This window comes from Pristiophorus japonicus, unplaced genomic scaffold, assembly GCF_044704955.1.
Source record: "Pristiophorus japonicus isolate sPriJap1 unplaced genomic scaffold, sPriJap1.hap1 HAP1_SCAFFOLD_42, whole genome shotgun sequence".
NCBI classification, from domain to species: domain Eukaryota; kingdom Metazoa; phylum Chordata; class Chondrichthyes; family Pristiophoridae; genus Pristiophorus; species Pristiophorus japonicus.
In genome coordinates, this window is record NW_027254090.1 from 2,889,130 (window position 1) to 2,911,000 (window position 21,871).

Genomic DNA, 21,871 nt, shown 5'->3' on the forward strand with positions numbered 1-21,871 from the left:
AGAGTGTGTTTCACGTTGAATTTGAGATTGACGTTGAATGTATGCTTATCCCTATGGAGGTGAGCTCATGCGTGCAGCAAGGAAGATACACTGATCAAGTATTTGCCGGAATCAAACCGGGGTTTATGTTGTCCAATGAGACGCAGAGCCGAGCACATCTGAGAAACATGAAATTTACTCAGTTCGGTGAGTTTCACTTTGCTCCTGGGAATCTCCAGGATTTTTGGACGCTGTGTGTTAAAACGTGCAATCACGCGTTTTAATTTGAAACATGTCAGTTTTCTGACATGTCGACCGGCTGAGAAGTCGTTTTTTGACAAAAGGTTGGCAGGGCTCGTCCGGGATTTGAACCCGGGACCTCTCGCATTTCAATTATTATAATCCCAAAGCGAGAATCATACCCCTAGACCAACGAGCCGCCGACAGTGATGCACGTAGCTCTCAGTTTCTGACGTTAGTTTGCAATTCGGCCCATCGTGCCTGTGCTGACTCTCAGAGACCGATTTCATGAGTCCCCCTCTCCATCGTCCTGCTAATGTTTTCCCTTTGATGAAGTGATTATTTTTTGTGACATTACTTCACCAACGAGCTGCATCCTTTTCAGTAAAAGGTGAATTTGGCAATGAGGATAAATGTGATTGAATAAAAAAATTGGGGAAAATGTTTAACACAATAACGACGAAGCTGGGGGCATACTGGATCAGCAGTCCATTGCTTCAACCTGTCAGTCACCTTGTCTCCTATTGACTGCAAAGTCAGACATCCATCCCCTACTTTTTGCATTCAAACAGAAATAATGTGCACGAAAATCTACTTCACCACTTGTTTTGCCCGTGCAACCAGATCGACAGTGATGAAAATGTGCCATTAGCTTCTTAAAGCACACAGCCTTCCTTTACTTCAGGTGAGTGACTGTCCGAGATGGTTGGTTTTGAGGCAGAATCAAAACAAAGAATATAAAATTTCACAAAGCGCGATAGCTAACCACTGCCGGACTCGAACCTGCAATCGTCTGATAAGATCACAGTTACAATCGAAATCAGACACCTTATCCTTTAGGCAACGCGGCCGCTACCGTCGGTGTATAATTTGTTGTTTTTTATATTGAGAGCAAATTTGGGAGTGGATATCGGAAAACATGAGCATATTTTGAGTCATGAACAGATGCGCTGCCATATGGATGTACACGGACACAGGCAAAGTCAATGTATCTTGAAACACAACAGTTTAACAATTCGGTTATCACAGCTGATAATCACACTCCTTTTTAAATGTACAGGATGATCCGGATAATGAGAAAATACGTTTTAAAGGGGCAATTGATGAACCGGAACTGACAACCATCCCGTTGAAACAACACCGAATGATACTGGACAGGGAGCACATCCCTCTTACACAGCTGTAGAATTGCCCTTCACGGACAGCAGTTCCCTTTCAGAAGAATAAAGTGGGATTTCTATCATTCCTGAATGCAATTGTGTTGTACGTGATTGAGCGTGGTTCTCATGAGTATGCGGGACTGATAGGTGATAGCCACAGGTGATAGACAAGCAGGAAAGAGGGAGGGAAATAAAACCAACCCAGACAAAAAGACAATTTAAAACATATATATATTTATCATAATAAGAAAATAAATAAATTTACAATTTTATTGCAAAAAATTGAATTTGATTTGATTGAAATAAATAAATAATTGTTTCTTAATCTATATATTTTTGATTGAACGAAGTCTGTGCGACTGCATGAAATCCACTGGAAATCAGGATGTGCAGTCAGTAAATTCCCAAACACAGCAAGCCCATGGTGTAAGACAAGCCACGAGGGAAGATGTGGGCAACAAAGGCCATCTTTTAAAGTCGCGAGTGCTTTTCTGCAGGATCAGACAGAAGCTGCGTGTGCTGTGAAAGAGGTCAAATGTAATAGAGCCAATGCAGGCAGAACAGAAAAGCACATTTATTGTGAAAGTTAAAAAGTAGGGAATGTATGTAAATATATGCATATATAAATATTGATACAGAAATTTATATAAACAAAGTCAGTCAGTCAGTCATGTCTTGTCTTGTCTTGATTTGATTTGTATTTGAAAATAAGGGGGAAGGAGCTCATCATGTCACACAGCCCATCCGCAAGCTCTCGCTAAAATCGCTATGTTTCTAACTTATATTATTTGCCTTCTTTCACATGTGGAATAGCAAAATCCCACAGCAGACTCTTCTCCTGTCAGTCAGTCCCTGAATGCAAGTTGAATCAAATCAGTGTGGCTTCAAGTTGCATGTAATGCATTTTCCCTCCCATGACATGAAATGCACAGTAAGATCGCGCAGAACGTTTCCACGCACTCTCTCACTTACACAAACACACCAACAAACTAAAAATTCTGCACTCTCCAAAGGCAGTTTTTGAAATTTGAAATTTGAAATCCGGGACAGACAGCACATTCCTTTTAAACAGATAGATAATGATCCGATACTGATAGCACACCATTTTGGAGAGACAGAGAATGACCCCGGGCAGACCAGCACATCACCTTAAAAGGGATACAGAAACACAATGAACAAAAACAAATCATTCTGTAAAACTCTGCAGGCCGTGAACATTCTGTGGATGAATTTCCCGGGCTCACGTTCAGTCAGATGATCATTCCGATATTTTAAGAAAAATGTAAAGTTTACAGATTTTTCCTGGAAAATAGCGCCTGGAAAAATAGGCAGCGAGGAAGGACAAAAGGGAATGCCTGTGATACAGTGGAGCGTAGGAGTGATTGAATAATAAATGGCACAATGCAAAAAGGCAAAGTGAGTGGTAAGCGGGCAATAAAGTAACAAAGGATGGACCAGAGGAGGTGTTAGTGTGAACAGCAGAACCATTAGCAGACAATGGGAGCGGTGCTTATGATCCGATACGTTGAACCGAATGTTGAGGCCAGAACACTATAACCTGCCTGGAATGTAGGGTTTGAACGCCTTTTAATTAGACCAGGCAGCTTGGCCACCCCGGGTTGAATTCCTGCACGGTTTAAATTCGGCAGCCAAGGGACTAAATCCAAACCCAGCTTCTCACATCTTTTCAACGCGAGAGAAACAGGACGCACTCATATTTAGGGCAGAGTGTGTTTCACGTTGAATTTGAGATTGACGTTGAATGTATGCTTATCCCTATGGTGGTGAGCTCATGCGTGCAGCAAGGAAGATACACAGATCAAGTATTTGCCGGAATCAAACCGGGGTTTATGTTGTCCAATGAGACGCAGAGCCGAGCACATCTGAGAAACATGAAATTTACTCAGTTCGGTGAGTTTCACTTTGCTCCTGGGAATCTCCAGGATTTTTGGACGCTGTGTGAACAACGGAGTGCAATCACACGTTTTAATTTGAAACATGTCAGTTTTCTCACATGTTGACCGGCTGAGAAGTCGTTTTTTGACAAAAGGTTGGCAGGGCTCGTCCGGGATTTGAACCCGGGACCTCTCGCATTTCAATTATTATAATCCCAAAGCGAGAATCATACCCCTAGACCAACGAGCCGCCGACAGTGATGCACGTAGCTCTCAGTTTCTGACGTTAGTTTGCTATTCGGCCCATCGTGCCTGTGCTGACTCTCAGAGACCGATTTCATGAGTCCCCCTCTCCATCGTCCTGCTAATGTTTTCCCTTTGATGAAGTGATTATTTTTTGTGACATTACTTCACCAACGAGCTGCATCCTTTTCAGTAAATGGTGAATTTGGCAATGAGGATAAATGTGATTGAATAAAAAAATTGGGGAAAATGTTTAACACAATAACGACGAAGCTGGGGGCATACTGGATCAGCAGTCCATTGCTTCAACCTGTCAGTCACCTTGTCTCCTCTTGACTGCAAAGTCAGACATCCATCCCCTACTTTTTGCATTCAAACAGAAATAATGTGCACGAAAATCTACTTCACCACTTGTTTTGCCCGTGCAACCAGATCGACAGTGATGAAAATGTGCCATTAGCTTCTTAAAGCACACAGCCTTCCTTTACTTCAGGTGAGTGACTGTCCGAGATGGTTGGTTTTGAGGCAGAATCAAAACAAAGAATATAAAATTTCACAAAGCGCGATAGCTAACCACTGCCGGACTCGAACCTGCAATCGTCTGATAAGATCACAGTTACAATCGAAATCAGACACCTTATCCTTTAGGCAACGCGGCCGCTACCGTCGGTGTATAATTTGTTGTTTTTTATATTGAGAGCAAATTTGGGACAAGAGTTACATCAAGGAGTGGATATCGGAAAACATGAGCATATTTTGAGTCATGAACAGATGCGCTGCCATATGGATGTACACGGACACAGGCAAAGTCAATGTATCTTGAAACACAACAGTTTAACAATTCGGTTATCACAGCTGATAATCACACTCCTTTTTAAATGTACAGGATGATCCGGATAATGAGAAAATACGTTTTAAAGGGGCAATTGATGAAAGGAACTGACAACCATCCCGTTGAAACAACACCGAATGATACTGGACAGGGAGCACATCCCTCTTACACAGCTGTAGAATTGCCCTTCACGGACAGCAGTTCCCTTTCAGAAGAATAAAGTGGGATTTCTATCATTCCTGAATGCAATTGTGTTGTACGTGATTGAGCGTGGTTCTCATGAGTACGCGGGACTGATAGGTGATAGCCACAGGTGATAGACAAGCAGGAAAGAGGGAGGGAAATAAAACCAACAGAGACAAAAAGACAATTTAAAACATATATATATTTATCATAATAAGAAAATAAATAAATTTACAATTTTATTGCAAAAAATTGAATTTGATTTGATTGAAATAAATAAATAATTGTTTCTTAATCTATATATTTTTGATTGAACGAAGTCTGTGCGACTGCATGAAATCCACTGGAAATCAGGGTGTGCAGTCAGTAAATTCCCAAACACAGTAAGCCCATGGTGTAAGACAAGCCACGAAGGAAGATGTGGGAAACAAAGGCCATCTTTTAAGGTCGCGAGTGCTTTTCTGCAGGGTCAGACAGAAGCTGCGTGTGCTGTGAAAGAGGTCAAATGTAATAGAGCCAATGCAGGCAGAACAGAAAAGCACATTTATTGTGAAAGTTAAAAAGTAGGGAATGTATGTAAATATATGCATATATAAATATTGATACAGAAATTTATATAAACAAAGTCAGTCAGTCAGTCATGTCTTGTCTTGTCTTGATTTGATTTTTATTTGAAAATAAGGGGGAAGGAACTCATCATGTCACAAAGCCCATCCGCAAGCTCTCGCTAAAATCACTATGTTTCTAACTTATATATATTTGCCTTCTTTCACATGTGGAATAGCAAAATCCCACAGCAGACTCTTCTCCTGTCAGTCAGTCCCTGAATGCGTGTTGAATCAAATCAGTGTGGCTTCAAGTTGCATGTAATGCATTTTTCCTCCCATGACATGAAATGCACAGGAAGATCGCGCAGAACGTTTCCACGCACTCTCTCACTTACACAAACACACCAACAAACTAAACATTCTGCACTCTGCAAAGGCAGTTTTTGAAATTTGAAATTTGAAATCCGGGACAGACAGCACATTCCTTTTAAACAGATAGATAATGATCCGATACTGATAGCATACCATTTTGGAGAGACAGAGAATGACCCCGGGCAGACCAGCACATCACCTTAAAAGGGATACAGAAACACAATGAACAAAAACAAAGCATTCTGTAAAACTCAGCAGGCCGTATACATTCTGTGGATGAATTTCCCGGGCTCACGTTCAGTCAGATGATCATTCCGATATTTTAAGAAAAATGTAAAGTTTATAGATTTTTCCTGGAAAATAGCGCCTGGAAAAATAGGCAGCGAGGAAGGACAAAAGGGAATGCCTGTGATACAGTGGAGCGTAGGAGTGATTGAATAATAAATGGCACAATGCAAAAAGGCAAAGTGAGTGGTAAGCGGGCAATAAAGTAACAAAGGATGGACCAGAGGAGGTGTTAGTGTGAACAGCAGAACCATTAGCAGACAATGGGAGCGGTGCTTATGATCCGATACGTTGAACCGAATGTTGAGGCCAGAACACTATAACCTGCCTGGAATGTAGGGTTTGAACGCCTTTTAATTAGACCAGGCAGCTTGGCCACCCCGGGTTGAATTCCTGCACGGTTTAAATTCGGCAGCCAAGGGACTAAATCCAAACCCAGCTTCTCACATCTTTTCAACGCGAGAGAAACAGGACGCACTCATATTCAGGGCAGAGTGTGTTTCACGTTGAATTTGAGATTGACGTTGAATGTATGCTTATCCCTATGGAGGTGAGCTCATGCGTGCAGCAAGGAAGATACACAGATCAAGTATTTGCCGGAATCAAACCGGGGTTTATGTTGTCCAATGAGACGCAGAGCCGAGCACATCTGAGAAACATGAAATTTACTCAGTTCGGTGAGTTTCACTTTGCTCCTGGGAATCTCCAGGATTTTTGGACGCTGTGTGAACAACGGAGTGCAATCACACGTTTTAATTTGAAACATGTCAGTTTTCTCACATGTTGACCGGCTGAGAAGTCGTTTTTTGACAAAAGGTTGGCAGGGCTCGTCCGGGATTTGAACCCGGGACCTCTCGCATTTCAATTATTATAATCCCAAAGCGAGAATCATACCCCTAGACCAACGAGCCGCCGACAGTGATGCACGTAGCTCTCAGTTTCTGACGTTAGTTTGCTATTCGGCCCATCGTGCCTGTGCTGACTCTCAGAGACCGATTTCATGAGTCCCCCTCTCCATCGTCCTGCTAATGTTTTCCCTTTGATGAAGTGATTATTTTTTGTGACATTACTTCACCAACGAGCTGCATCCTTTTCAGTAAAAGGTGAATTTGGCAATGAGGATAAATGTGATTGAATAAAAAAATTGGGGAAAATGTTTAACACAATAACGACGAAGCTGGGGGCATACTGGATCAGCAGTCCATTGCTTCAACCTGTCAGTCACCTTGTCTCCTATTGACTGCAAAGTCAGACATCCATCCCCTACTTTTTGCATTCAAACAGAAATAATGTGCACGAAAATCTACTTCACCACTTGTTTTGCCCGTGCAACCAGATCGACAGTGATGAAAATGTGCCATTAGCTTCTTAAAGCACACAGCCTTCCTTTACTTCAGGTGAGTGACTGTCCGAGATGGTTGGTTTTGAGGCAGAATCAAAACAAAGAATATAAAATTTCACAAAGCGCGATAGCTAACCACTGCCGGACTCGAACCTGCAATCGTCTGATAAGATCACAGTTACAATCGAAATCAGACACCTTATCCTTTAGGCAACGCGGCCGCTACCGTCGGTGTATAATTTGTTGTTTTTTATATTGAGAGCAAATTTGGGAGTGGATATCGGAAAACATGAGCATATTTTGAGTCATGAACAGATGCGCTGCCATATGGATGTACACGGACACAGGCAAAGTCAATGTATCTTGAAACACAACAGTTTAACAATTCGGTTATCACAGCTGATAATCACACTCCTTTTTAAATGTACAGGATGATCCGGATAATGAGAAAATACGTTTTAAAGGGGCAATTGATGAACCGGAACTGACAACCATCCCGTTGAAACAACACCGAATAATCCTGGACAGGGAGCACATCCCTCTTACACAGCTGTAGAATTGCCCTTCACGGACAGCAGTTCCCTTTCAGAAGAATAAAGTGGGATTTCTATCATTCCTGAATGCAATTGTGTTGTACGTGATTGAGCGTGGTTCTCATGAGTATGCGGGACTGATAGGTGGTAGCCACAGGTGATAGACAAGCAGGAAAGAGGGAGGGAAATAAAACCAACAGAGACAAAAAGACAATTTAAAACATATATATATTTATCATAATAAGAAAATAAATAAATTTACAATTTTATTGCAAAAAATTGAATTTGATTTGATTGAAATAAATAAATAATTGTTTCTTAATCTATATATTTTTGATTGAATGAAGTCTGTGCGACTGCATGAAATCCACTGGAAATCAGGGTGTGCAGTCAGTAAATTCCCAAACACAGTAAGCCCATGGTGTAAGACAAGCCACGAAGGAAGATGTGGGAAACAAAGGCCATCTTTTAAGGTCGCGAGTGCTTTTCTGCAGGGTCAGACAGAAGCTGCGTGTGCTGTGAAAGAGGTCAAATGTAATAGAGCCAATGCAGGCAGAACAGAAAAGCACATTTATTGTGAAAGTTAAAAAGTAGGGAATGTATGTAAATATATGCATATATAAATATTGATACAGAAATTTATATAAACAAAGTCAGTCAGTCAGTCATGTCTTGTCTTGTCTTGATTTGATTTGTATTTGAAAATAAGGGGGAAGGAACTCATCATGTCACAAAGCCCATCCGCAAGCTCTCGCTAAAATCGCTATGTTTCTAACTTATATAATTTGCCTTCTTTCACATGTGGAATAGCAAAATCCCACAGCAGACTCTTCTCCTGTCAGTCAGTCCCTGAATGCGTGTTGAATCAAATCAGTGTGGCTTCAAGTTGCATGTAATGCATTTTTCCTCCCATGACATGAAATGCACAGGAAGATCGCGCAGAACGTTTCCACGCACTCTCTCACTTACACAAACACACCAACAAACTAAAAATTCTGCACTCTCCAAAGGCAGTTTTTGAAATTTGAAATTTGAAATCCGGGACAGACAGCACATTCCTTTTAAACAGATAGATAATGATCCGATACTGATAGCATACCATTTTGGAGAGACAGAGAATGACCCCGGGCAGACCAGCACATCACCTTAAAAGGGATACAGAAACACAATGAACAAAAACAAAGCATTCTGTAAAACTCAGCAGGCCGTATACATTCTGTGGATGAATTTCCCGGGCTCACGTTCAGTCAGATGATCATTCCGATATTTTAAGAAAAATGTAAAGTTTATAGATTTTTCCTGGAAAATAGCGCCTGGAAAAATAGGCAGCGAGGAAGGACAAAAGGGAATGCCTGTGATACAGTGGAGCGTAGGAGTGATTGAATAATAAATGGCACAATGCAAAAAGGCAAAGTGAGTGGTAAGCGGGCAATAAAGTAACAAAGGATGGACCAGAGGAGGTGTTAGTGTGAACAGCAGAACCATTAGCAGACAATGGGAGCGGTGCTTATGATCCGATACGTTGAACCGAATGTTGAGGCCAGAACACTATAACCTGCCTGGAATGTAGGGTTTGAACGCCTTTTAATTAGACCAGGCAGCTTGGCCACCCCGGGTTGATTTCCTGCACGGTTTAAATTCGGCAGCCAAGGGACTAAATCCAAACCCAGCTTCTCACATCTTTTCAACGCGAGAGAAACAGGACGCACTCATATTCAGGGCAGAGTGTGTTTCACGTTGAATTTGAGATTGACGTTGAATGTATGCTTATCCCTATGGAGGTGAGCTCATGCGTGCAGCAAGGAAGATACACTGATCAAGTATTTGCCGGAATCAAACCGGGGTTTATGTTGTCCAATGAGACGCAGAGCCGAGCACATCTGAGAAACATGAAATTTACTCAGTTCGGTGAGTTTCACTTTGCTCCTGGGAATCTCCAGGATTTTTGGACGCTGTGTGTTAAAACGTGCAATCACGCGTTTTAATTTGAAACATGTCAGTTTTCTGACATGTCGACCGGCTGAGAAGTCGTTTTTTGACAAAAGGTTGGCAGGGCTCGTCCGGGATTTGAACCCGGGACCTCTCGCATTTCAATTATTATAATCCCAAAGCGAGAATCATACCCCTAGACCAACGAGCCGCCGACAGTGATGCACGTAGCTCTCAGTTTCTGACGTTAGTTTGCAATTCGGCCCATCGTGCCTGTGCTGACTCTCAGAGACCGATTTCATGAGTCCCCCTCTCCATCGTCCTGCTAATGTTTTCCCTTTGATGAAGTGATTATTTTTTGTGACATTACTTCACCAACGAGCTGCATCCTTTTCAGTAAAAGGTGAATTTGGCAATGAGGATAAATGTGATTGAATAAAAAAATTGGGGAAAATGTTTAACACAATAACGACGAAGCTGGGGGCATACTGGATCAGCAGTCCATTGCTTCAACCTGTCAGTCACCTTGTCTCCTATTGACTGCAAAGTCAGACATCCATCCCCTACTTTTTGCATTCAAACAGAAATAATGTGCACGAAAATCTACTTCACCACTTGTTTTGCCCGTGCAACCAGATCGACAGTGATGAAAATGTGCCATTAGCTTCTTAAAGCACACAGCCTTCCTTTACTTCAGGTGAGTGACTGTCCGAGATGGTTGGTTTTGAGGCAGAATCAAAACAAAGAATATAAAATTTCACAAAGCGCGATAGCTAACCACTGCCGGACTCGAACCTGCAATCGTCTGATAAGATCACAGTTACAATCGAAATCAGACACCTTATCCTTTAGGCAACGCGGCCGCTACCGTCGGTGTATAATTTGTTGTTTTTTATATTGAGAGCAAATTTGGGAGTGGATATCGGAAAACATGAGCATATTTTGAGTCATGAACAGATGCGCTGCCATATGGATGTACACGGACACAGGCAAAGTCAATGTATCTTGAAACACAACAGTTTAACAATTCGGTTATCACAGCTGATAATCACACTCCTTTTTAAATGTACAGGATGATCCGGATAATGAGAAAATATGTTTTAAAGGGGCAATTGATGAACCGGAACTGACAACCATCCCGTTGAAACAACACCGAATAATCCTGGACAGGGAGCACATCCCTCTTACACAGCTGTAGAATTGCCCTTCACGGACAGCAGTTCCCTTTCAGAAGAATAAAGTGGGATTTCTATCATTCCTGAATGCAATTGTGTTGTACGTGATTGAGCGTGGTTCTCATGAGTATGCGGGACTGATAGGTGATAGCCACAGGTGATAGACAAGCAGGAAAGAGGGAGGGAAATAAAACCAACAGAGACAAAAAGACAATTTAAAACATATATATATTGATCATAATAAGAAAATAAATAAATTTACAATTTTATTGCAAAAAATTGAATTTGATTTGATTGAAATAAATAAATAATTGTTTCTTAATCTATATATTTTTGATTGAACGAAGTCTGTGCGAGTGCATGAAATCCACTGGAAATCAGGGTGTGCAGTCAGTAAATTCCCAAACACAGTAAGCCCATGGTGTAAGACAAGCCACGAAGGAAGATGTGGGAAACAAAGGCCATCTTTTAAGGTCGCGAGTGCTTTTCTGCAGGGTCAGACAGAAGCTGCGTGTGCTGTGAAAGAGGTCAAATGTAATAGAGCCAATGCAGGCAGAACAGAAAAGCACATTTATTGTGAAAGTTAAAAAGTAGGGAATGTATGTAAATATATGCATATATAAATATTGATACAGAAATTTATATAAACAAAGTCAGTCAGTCAGTCATGTCTTGTCTTGTCTTGATTTGATTTGTATTTGAAAATAAGGGGGAAGGAACTCATCATGTCACAAAGCCCATCCGCAAGCTCTCGCTAAAATCGCTATGTTTCTAACTTATATAATTTGCCTTCTTTCACATGTGGAATAGCAAAATCCCACAGCAGACTCTTCTCCTGTCAGTCAGTCCCTGAATGCGTGTTGAATCAAATCAGTGTGGCTTCAAGTTGCATGTAATGCATTTTTCCTCCCATGACATGAAATGCACAGGAAGATCGCGCAGAACGTTTCCACGCACTCTCTCACTTACACAAACACACCAACAAACTAAAAATTCTGCACTCTCCAAAGGCAGTTTTTGAAATTTGAAATTTGAAATCCGGGACAGACAGCACATTCCTTTTAAACAGATAGATAATGATCCGATACTGATAGCATACCATTTTGGAGAGACAGAGAATGACCCCGGGCAGACCAGCACATCACCTTAAAAGGGATACAGAAACACAATGAACAAAAACAAAGCATTCTGTAAAACTCAGCAGGCCGTATACATTCTGTGGATGAATTTACCGGGCTCACGTTCAGTCAGATGATCATTCCGATATTTTAAGAAAAATGTAAAGTTTATAGATTTTTCCTGGAAAATAGCGCCTGGAAAAATAGGCAGCGAGGAAGGACAAAAGGGAATGCCTGTGATACAGTGGAGCGTAGGAGTGATTGAATAATAAATGGCACAATGCAAAAAGGCAAAGTGAGTGGTAAGCGGGCAATAAAGTAACAAAGGATGGACCAGAGGAGGTGTTAGTGTGAACAGCAGAACCATTAGCAGACAATGGGAGCGGTGCTTATGATCCGATACGTTGAACCGAATGTTGAGGCCAGAACACTATAACCTGCCTGGAATGTAGGGTTTGAACGCCTTTTAATTAGACCAGGCAGCTTGGCCACCCCGGGTTGATTTCCTGCACGGTTTAAATTCGGCAGCCAAGGGACTAAATCCAAACCCAGCTTCTCACATCTTTTCAACGCGAGAGAAACAGGACGCACTCATATTCAGGGCAGAGTGTGTTTCACGTTGAATTTGAGATTGACGTTGAATGTATGCTTATCCCTATGGAGGTGAGCTCATGCGTGCAGCAAGGAAGATACACTGATCAAGTATTTGCCGGAATCAAACCGGGGTTTATGTTGTCCAATGAGACGCAGAGCCGAGCACATCTGAGAAACATGAAATTTACTCAGTTCGGTGAGTTTCACTTTGCTCCTGGGAATCTCCAGGATTTTTGGACGCTGTGTGTTAAAACGTGCAATCACGCGTTTTAATTTGAAACATGTCAGTTTTCTGACATGTCGACCGGCTGAGAAGTCGTTTTTTGACAAAAGGTTGGCAGGGCTCGTCCGGGATTTGAACCCGGGACCTCTCGCATTTCAATTATTATAATCCCAAAGCGAGAATCATACCCCTAGACCAACGAGCCGCCGACGGTGATGAGCGTAGCTCTCAGTTTCTGACGTTAGTTTGCTATTCGGCCCATCGTGCCTGTGCTGACTCTCAGAGACCGATTTCATGAGTCCCCCTCTCCATCGTCCTGCTAATGTTTTCCCTTTGATGAAGTGATTATTTTTTGTGACATTACTTCACCAACGAGCTGCATCCTTTTCAGTAAAAGGTGAATTTGGCAATGAGGATAAATGTGATTGAATATAAAAACGAGGGGAAAATGTTTAACACAATAACGACGAAGCTGGGGGCATACTGGATCAGCAGTCCATTGCTTCAACCTGTCAGTCAGCTTGTCTCCTATTGACTGCAAAGTCAGACATCCATCCCCTACTTTTTGCATTCAAACAGAAATGATATGCACGAAAATCTACTTCACCACTTGTTTTGCCCGTGCAACCAGATCGACAGTGATGAAAATGTGCCATTAGTTTCTTCAAGCACACAGCCTTCCTTTACTTCAGGTGAGTGACTGTCCGAGATGGTGGTTTTGAGTCAGAATCAAAACAAAGAATATAAAATTTCACAAAATGCGATAGCTGACCACTGCCGCACTCGAACTTGCAATCATCTGATAACATCACAGTTACAATCGAAATCAGACACCTTATCCTTTAGGCCACGCTGCCGCTACCGTCGGTGCATAATTTGTTGTTTTTTATATTGAGAGCAAATTTGGGACAAGGGTTACATCAAGGAGTGGATATCGGAAAACATGAGCATATTTTGAGTAATGAACAGATGCGCTGCGATATGGATGTACTCGGACACAGGCAAAGTCAATGTATCTTGAAACACAACAGTTCAACAATTCGGTTATCACAGCTGATAATCACACTCCTTTTTAAATGTACAGGATGATCCGGATAATGAGAAAATACGTTTTAAAGGGGCAATTGATGAACCGGAACTGACAACCATCCCGTTGAAACAGACACCGAATGATCCTGGACAGGAAGCACATCCCTCTTACACAGCTGTAGAATTGCCCTTCACGGACAGCAGTTCCCTTTCAGAAGAATAAATTGGAATTTCTATCATTCCTGAATGCAATTGTGTTGTGCGTGAATGAGCGCGGTTCTCATGAGCACGCGGGACTGGGACGGTTGTTGAAGCCACAGGTGATAGACAAGCAGGAAAGAGGGAGGGAAATAAAACCAACCCAGACAAAAAGACAATTTAAAACATATATATATTTATCATAATAAGAAAATAAATAAATTTACAATTTTATTGCAAAAAATTGAATTTGATTTGATTGAAATAAATAAATAATTGTTTCTTAATCTATATATTTTTGATTGAACGAAGTCTGTGCGACTGCATGAAATCCACTGGAAATCAGGATGTGCAGTCAGTAAATTCCCAAACACAGTAAGCCCATGGTGTAAGACAAGCCACGAGGGAAGATGTGGGCAACAAAGGCCATCTTTTAAAGTCGCGAGTGCTTTTCTGCAGGATCAGACAGAAGCTGCGTGTGCTGTGAAAGAGGTCAAATGTAATAGAGCCAATGCAGGCAGAACAGAAAAGCACATTTATTGTGAAAGTTAAAAAGTAGGGAATGTATGTAAATATATGCATATATAAATATTGATACAGAAATTTATATAAACAAAGTCAGTCAGTCAGTCATGTCTTGTCTTGTCTTGATTTGATTTGTATTTGAAAATAAGGGGGAAGGAGCTCATCATGTCACACAGCCCATCCGCAAGCTCTCGCTAAAATCGCTATGTTTCTAACTTATATAATTTGCCTTCTTTCACATGTGGAATAGCAAAATCCCACAGCAGACTCTTCTCCTGTCAGTCAGTCCCTGAATGCGTGTTGAATCAAATCAGTGTGGCTTCAAGTTGCATGTAATGCATTTTTCCTCCCATGCCATGAAATGCACAGTAAGATCGCGCAGAACGTTTCCACGCACTCTCTCACTTACACAAACACACCAACAAACTAAAAATTCTGCACTCTCCAAAGGCAGTTTTTGAAATTTGAAATTTGAAATCCGGGACAGACAGCACATTCCTTTTAAACAGATAGATAATGATCCGATACTGATAGCACACCATTTTGGAGAGACAGAGAATGACCCCGGGCAGACCAGCACATCACCTTAAAAGGGATACAGAAACACAATGAACAAAAACAAATCATTCTGTAAAACTCTGCAGGCCGTGAACATTCTGTGGATGAATTTCCCGGGCTCACGTTCAGTCAGATGATCATTCCGATATTTTAAGAAAAATGTAAAGTTTACAGATTTTTCCTGGAAAAAAGCGCCTGGAAAAATAGGCAGCGAGGAAGGACAAAAGGGAATGCCTGTGATACAGTGGAGCGTAGGAGTGATTGAATAATAAATGGCACAATGCAAAAAGGCAAAGTGAGTGGTAAGCGGGCAATAAAGTAACAAAGGATGGACCAGAGGAGGTGTTAGTGTGAACAGCAGAACAATTAGCAGACAATGGGAGCGGTGCTTATGATCCGATTCGTTGAACCGAATGTTGAGGCCAGAACACTATAACCTGCCTGGAATGTAGGCTTTGAACGCCTTTTAATTAGACCAGGCGTCTTGGCCACCCCGGATTGATTTCCTGCACGGTTTAAATTCGGCAGCCAAGGGACTAAATCCAAACCCAGCTTCTCACATCTTTTCAGCGCGAGAGAAACAGGACGCACTCATATTCAGGGCAGAGTCTGTTTCACGTTGAATTTGAGATTGACGTTGAATGTATGCTTATCCCTATGGAGGTGAGCTCATGCGTGCAGCAAGGAAGATACACTGATCAAGTATTTGCCGGAATCAAACCGGGGTTTATGTTGTCCAATGAGACGCAGAGCCGAGCACATCTGAGAAACATGAAATTTACTCAGTTCGGTGAGTTTCCCTTTGCTCCTGGGAATCTCCAGGATTTTTGGACGCTGTGTGAACAACGGAGTGCAATCACACGTTTTAATTTGAAACATGTCAGTTTTCTGACATGTCGACCGGCTGAGAAGTTGTTTTTTGACAAAAGGTTGGCAGGGCTCGTCCGGGATTTGAACCCGGGACCTCTCGCATTTCAATTATTATAATCCCAAAGCGAGAATCATACCCCTAGACCAACGAGCCGCCGACGGTGATGAGCGTAGCTCTCAGTTTCTGACGTTAGTTTGCTATTCGCCCCATCGTGCCTGTGCTGACTCTCAGAGACCGATTTCATGAGTCCCCCTCTCCATCGTCCTGCTAATGTTTTCCCTTTGATGAAGTGATTATTTTTTGTGACATTACTTCACCAACGAGCTGCATCCTTTTCAGTAAAAGGTGAATTTGTCAATGAGGATAAATGTGATTGAATATAAAAACGAGGGGAAAATGTTTAACACAATAACGACGAAGCTGGGGGCATACTGGATCAGCAGTCCATTGCTTCAACCTGTCAGTCAGCTTGTCTCCTATTGACTGCAAAGTCAGACATCCATCCCCTACTTTTTGCATTCAAACAGAAATGATATGCACGAAAATCTACTTCACCACTTGTTTTGCCCGTGCAACCAGATCGACAGTGATGAAAATGTGCCATTAGTTTCTTCAAGCACACAGCCTTCCTTTACTTCAGGTGAGTGACTGTCCGAGATGGTGGTTTTGAGGCAGAATCAAAACAAAGAATATAAAATTTCACAAAATGCGATGGCTGACCACTGCCGCACTCGAACTTGCAATCATCTGATAACATCACAGTTACAATCGAAATCAGACACCTTATCCTTTAGGCCACGCTGCGCTACCGTCGGTGCATAATTTGTTGTTTTTTATATTGAGAGCAAATTTGGGACAAGGGTTACATCAAGGAGTGGATATCGGAAAACATGAGCATATTTTGAGTAATGAACAGATGCGCTGCGATATGGATGTACTCGGACACAGGCAAAGTCAATGTATCTTGAAACACAACAGTTTAACAATTCGGTTATCACAGCTGATAATCACACTCCTTTTTAAATGTACAGGATGATCCGGATAATGAGAAAATACGTTTTAAAGGGGCAATTGATGAACCGGAACTGACAACCATCCCGTTGAAACAGACACCGAATGATCCTGGACAGGAAGCACATCCCTCTTACACAGCTGTAGAATTGCCCTTCACGGACAGCAGTTCCCTTTCAGAAGAATAAATTGGAATTTCTATCATTCCTGAATGCAATTGTGTTGTGCGTGAATGAGCGCGGTTCTCATGAGCACGCGGGACTGGGACGGTTGTTGAAGCCACAGGTGATAGACAAGCAGGAAAGAGGGAGGGAAATAAAACCAACCCAGACAAAAAGACAATTTAAAACATATATATATTTATCATAATAAGAAAATAAATAAATTTACAATTTTATTGCAAAAAATTGAATTTGATTTGATTGAAATAAATAAATAATTGTTTCTTAATCTATATATTTTTGATTGAACGAAGTCTGTGCGACTGCATGAAATCCACTGGAAATCAGGATGTGCAGTCAGTAAATTCCCAAACACAGTAAGCCCATGGTGTAAGACAAGCCACGAGGGAAGATGTGGGCAACAAAGGCCATCTTTTAAAGTCGCGAGTGCTTTTCTGCAGGATCAGACAGAAGCTGCGTGTGCTGTGAAAGAGGTCAAATGTAATAGAGCCAATGCAGGCAGAACAGAAAAGCACATTTATTGTGAAAGTTAAAAAGTAGGGAATGTATGTAAATATATGCATATATAAATATTGATACAGAAATTTATATAAACAAAGTCAGTCAGTCAGTCATGTCTTGTCTTGTCTTGATTTGATTTGTATTTGAAAATAAGGGGGAAGGAGCTCATCATGTCACACAGCCCATCCGCAAGCTCTCGCTAAAATCGCTATGTTTCTAACTTATATAATTTGCCTTCTTTCACATGTGGAATAGCAAAATCCCACAGCAGACTCTTCTCCTGTCAGTCAGTCCCTGAATGCGTGTTGAATCAAATCAGTGTGGCTTCAAGTTGCATGTAATGCATTTTTCCTCCCATGCCATGAAATGCACAGTAAGATCGCGCAGAACGTTTCCACGCACTCTCTCACTTACACAAACACACCAACAAACTAAAAATTCTGCACTCTCCAAAGGCAGTTTTTGAAATTTGAAATTTGAAATCCGGGACAGACAGCACATTCCTTTTAAACAGATAGATAATGATCCGATACTGATAGCACACCATTTTGGAGAGACAGAGAATGACCCCGGGCAGACCAGCACATCACCTTAAAAGGGATACAGAAACACAATGAACAAAAACAAAGCATTCTGTAAAACTCAGCAGGCCGTATACATTCTGTGGATGAATTTCCCGTGCTCACGTTCAGTCAGATGATCATTCCGATATTTTAAGAAAAATGTAAAGTTTACAGATTTTTCCTGGAAAATAGCGCCTGGAAAAATGGGCAGCGAGGAAGGACAAAAGGGAATGCCTGTGATACAGTGGAGCGTAGAAGTGATTGAATAATAAATGGCACAATGCAAAAAGGCAAAGTGAGTGGTAAGCGGGCAATAAAGTAACAAAGGATGGACCAGAGGAGGTGTTATTGTGAACAGCAGAACCATTAGCAGACAATGGGAGCGGTGCTTATGATCCGATACGTTGAACCGAATGTTGAGGCCAGAACACTATAACCTGCCTGGAATGTAGGGTTCGAACGCCTTTTAATTAGACCAGGCAGCTTGGCCACCCCGGATTGATTTCCTGCACGGTTTAAATTCGGCAGCCAAGGGACTAAATCCAAACCCAGCTTCTCACATCTTTTCAACGCGAGAGAAACAGGACGCACTCATATTCAGGGCAGAGTGTGTTTCACGTTGAATTTGAGATTGACGTTGAATGTATGCTTATCCCTATGGAGGTGAGCTCATGCGTGCAGCAAGGAAGATACACTGATCAAGTATTTGCCGGAATCAAACCGGGGTTTATGTTGTCCAATGAGACGCAGAGCCGAGCACATCTGAGAAACATGAAATTTACTCAGTTCGGTGAGTTTCACTTTGCTCCTGGGAATCTCCAGGATTTTTGGACGCTGTGTGAACAACGGAGTGCAATCACACGTTTTAATTTGAAACATGTCAGTTTTCTCACATGTCGACAGGCTGAGAAGTCGTTTTTTGACAAAAGGTTGGCAGGGCTCGTCCGGGATTTGAACCCGGGACCTCTCGCATTTCAATTATTATAATCCCAAAGCGAGAATCATACCCCTAGACCAACGAGCCGCCGACAGTGATGAACGTAGCTCTCAGTTTCTGACGTTAGTTTGCTATTCGGCCCATCGTGCCTGTGCTGACTCTCAGAGACCGATTTCATGAGTCCCCCTCTCCATCGTCCTGCTAATGTTTTCCCTTTGATGAAGTGATTATTTTTTGTGACATTACTTCACCAACGAGCTGCATTCTTTTCAGTAAAAGGTGAATTTGGCAATGAGGATAAATGTGATTGAATAAAAAAACTAGGGGAAAATGTTTAACACAATAACGACGAAGCTGGGGGCATACTGGATCAGCAGTCCATTGCTTCAACCTGTCAGTCACCTTGTCTCCTATTGACTGCAAAGTCAGACATCCATCCCCTACTTTTTGCATTCAAACAGAAATAATGTGCACGAAAATCTACTTCACCACTTGTTTTGCCCGTGCAACCAGATCGACAGTGATGAAAATGTGCCATTAGCTTCTTAAAGCACACAGCCTTCCTTTACTTCAGGTGAGTGACTGTCCGAGATGGTTGGTTTTGAGGCAGAATCAAAACAAAGAATATAAAATTTCACAAAGCGCGATAGCTAACCACTGCTGGACTCGAACCTGCAATCGTCTGATAAGATCACAGTTACAATCGAAATCAGACACCTTATCCTTTAGGCAACGCGGCCGCTACCGTCGGTGTATAATTTGTTGTTTTTTATATTGAGAGCAAATTTGGGACAAGGGTTACATCAAGGAGTGGATATCGGAAAACATGAGCATATTTTGAGTCATGAACAGATGCGCTGCCATATGGATGTACACGGACACAGGCAAAGTCAATGTATCTTGAAACACAACAGTTTAACAATTCGGTTATCACAGCTGATAATCACACTCCTTTTTAAATGTACAGGATGATCCGGATAATGAGAAAATACGTTTTAAAGGGGCAATTGATGAACCGGAACTGACAACCATCCCGTTGAAACAACACCGAATGATACTGGACAGGGAGCACATCCCTCTTACACAGCTGTAGAATTGCCCTTCACGGACAGCAGTTCCCTTTCAGAAGAATAAAGTGGGATTTCTAACATTCCTGAATGCAATTGTGTTGTACGTGATTGAGCGTGGTTCTCATGAGTACGCGGGACTGATAGGTGATAGCCACAGGTGATAGACAAGCAGGAAAGAGGGAGGGAAATAAAACCAACAGAGACAAAAAGACAATTTAAAACATATATATATTTATCATAATAAGAAAATAAATAAATTTACAATTTTATTGCAAAAAATTGAATTTGATTTGATTGAAATAAATAAATAATTGTTTCTTAATCTATATATTTTTGATTGAACGAAGTCTGTGCGACTGCATGAAATCCACTGGAAATCAGGGTGTGCAGTCAGTAAATTCCCAAACACAGTAAGCCCATGGTGTAAGACAAGCCACGAAGGAAGATGTGGGAAACAAAGGCCATCTTTTAAGGTCGCGAGTGCTTTTCTGCAGGGTCAGACAGAAGCTGCGTGTGCTGTGAAAGAGGTCAAATGTAATAGAGCCAATGCAGGCAGAACAGAAAAGCACATTTATTGTGAAAGTTAAAAAGTAGGGAATGTATGTAAATATATGCATATATAAATATTGATACAGAAATTTATATAAACAAAGTCAGTCAGTCAGTCATGTCTTGTCTTGTCTTGATTTGATTTTTATTTGAAAATAAGGGGGAAGGAACTCATCATGTCACAAAGCCCATCCGCAAGCTCTCGCTAAAATCGCTATGTTTCTAACTTATATAATTTGCCTTCTTTCACATGTGGAATAGCAAAATCCCACAGCAGACTCTTCTCCTGTCAGTCAGTCCCTGAATGCGTGTTGAATCAAATCAGTGTGGCTTCAAGTTGCATGTAATGCATTTTTCCTCCCATGACATGAAATGCACAGGAAGATCGCGCAGAACGTTTCCACGCACTCTCTCACTTACACAAACACACCAACAAACTAAACATTCTGCACTCTCCAAAGGCAGTTTTTGAAATTTGAAATTTGAAATCCGGGACAGACAGCACATTCCTTTTAAACAGATAGATAATGATCCGATACTGATAGCATACCATTTTGGAGAGACAGAGAATGACCCCGGGCAGACCAGCACATCACCTTAAAAGGGATACAGAAACACAATGAACAAAAACAAAGCATTCTGTAAAACTCAGCAGGCCGTATACATTCTGTGGATGAATTTCCCGGGCTCACGTTCAGTCAGATGATCATTCCGATATTTTAAGAAAAATGTAAAGTTTATAGATTTTTCCTGGAAAATAGCGCCTGGAAAAATAGGCAGCGAGGAAGGACAAAAGGGAATGCCTGTGATACAGTGGAGCGTAGGAGTGATTGAATAATAAATGGCACAATGCAAAAAGGCAAAGTGAGTGGTAAGCGGGCAATAAAGTAACAAAGGATGGACCAGAGGAGGTGTTAGTGTGAACAGCAGAACCATTAGCAGACAATGGGAGCGGTGCTTATGATCCGATACGTTGAACCGAATGTTGAGGCCAGAACACTATAACCTGCCTGGAATGTAGGGTTTGAACGCCTTTTAATTAGACCAGGCAGCTTGGCCACCCCGGGTTGATTTCCTGCACGGTTTAAATTCGGCAGCCAAGGGACTAAATCCAAACCCAGCTTCTCACATCTTTTCAACGCGAGAGAAACAGGACGCACTCATATTCAGGGCAGAGTGTGTTTCACGTTGAATTTGAGATTGACGTTGAATGTATGCTTATCCCT

General features: G+C 41.7%; 7 non-coding genes across 7 annotated transcripts; all 7 read right to left on the bottom strand.

Moving 5' to 3' along the window:
- Positions 1 to 330: 330 nt before the first annotated feature.
- Positions 331 to 418, bottom strand: trnap-ugg (transfer RNA proline (anticodon UGG)). Its single transcript is given in 2 exon segments — positions 331 to 366; positions 383 to 418. It is a non-coding gene; the product is annotated as a tRNA-Pro (tRNA).
- Positions 419 to 3,436: 3,018 nt separating this feature from the next.
- On the bottom strand, positions 3,437 to 3,524 carry trnap-ugg (transfer RNA proline (anticodon UGG)). The gene is given in 2 exon segments: positions 3,437 to 3,472; positions 3,489 to 3,524. It is a non-coding gene; the product is annotated as a tRNA-Pro (tRNA).
- Positions 3,525 to 6,560: 3,036 nt separating this feature from the next.
- Positions 6,561 to 6,648, bottom strand: trnap-ugg (transfer RNA proline (anticodon UGG)). Its single transcript is given in 2 exon segments — positions 6,561 to 6,596; positions 6,613 to 6,648. It is a non-coding gene; the product is annotated as a tRNA-Pro (tRNA).
- Positions 6,649 to 9,664: 3,016 nt separating this feature from the next.
- Positions 9,665 to 9,752, bottom strand: trnap-ugg (transfer RNA proline (anticodon UGG)). The gene is given in 2 exon segments: positions 9,665 to 9,700; positions 9,717 to 9,752. It is a non-coding gene; the product is annotated as a tRNA-Pro (tRNA).
- A 3,016-nt stretch (positions 9,753 to 12,768) lies between these two features.
- On the bottom strand, positions 12,769 to 12,856 carry trnap-ugg (transfer RNA proline (anticodon UGG)). Its single transcript is given in 2 exon segments — positions 12,769 to 12,804; positions 12,821 to 12,856. It is a non-coding gene; the product is annotated as a tRNA-Pro (tRNA).
- Positions 12,857 to 15,897: 3,041 nt separating this feature from the next.
- trnap-ugg (transfer RNA proline (anticodon UGG)) lies at positions 15,898 to 15,985 on the bottom strand. The gene is given in 2 exon segments: positions 15,898 to 15,933; positions 15,950 to 15,985. It is a non-coding gene; the product is annotated as a tRNA-Pro (tRNA).
- A 3,040-nt stretch (positions 15,986 to 19,025) lies between these two features.
- Positions 19,026 to 19,113, bottom strand: trnap-ugg (transfer RNA proline (anticodon UGG)). Its single transcript is given in 2 exon segments — positions 19,026 to 19,061; positions 19,078 to 19,113. It is a non-coding gene; the product is annotated as a tRNA-Pro (tRNA).
- Between the last annotated feature and the right edge of the window lie 2,758 nt (positions 19,114 to 21,871).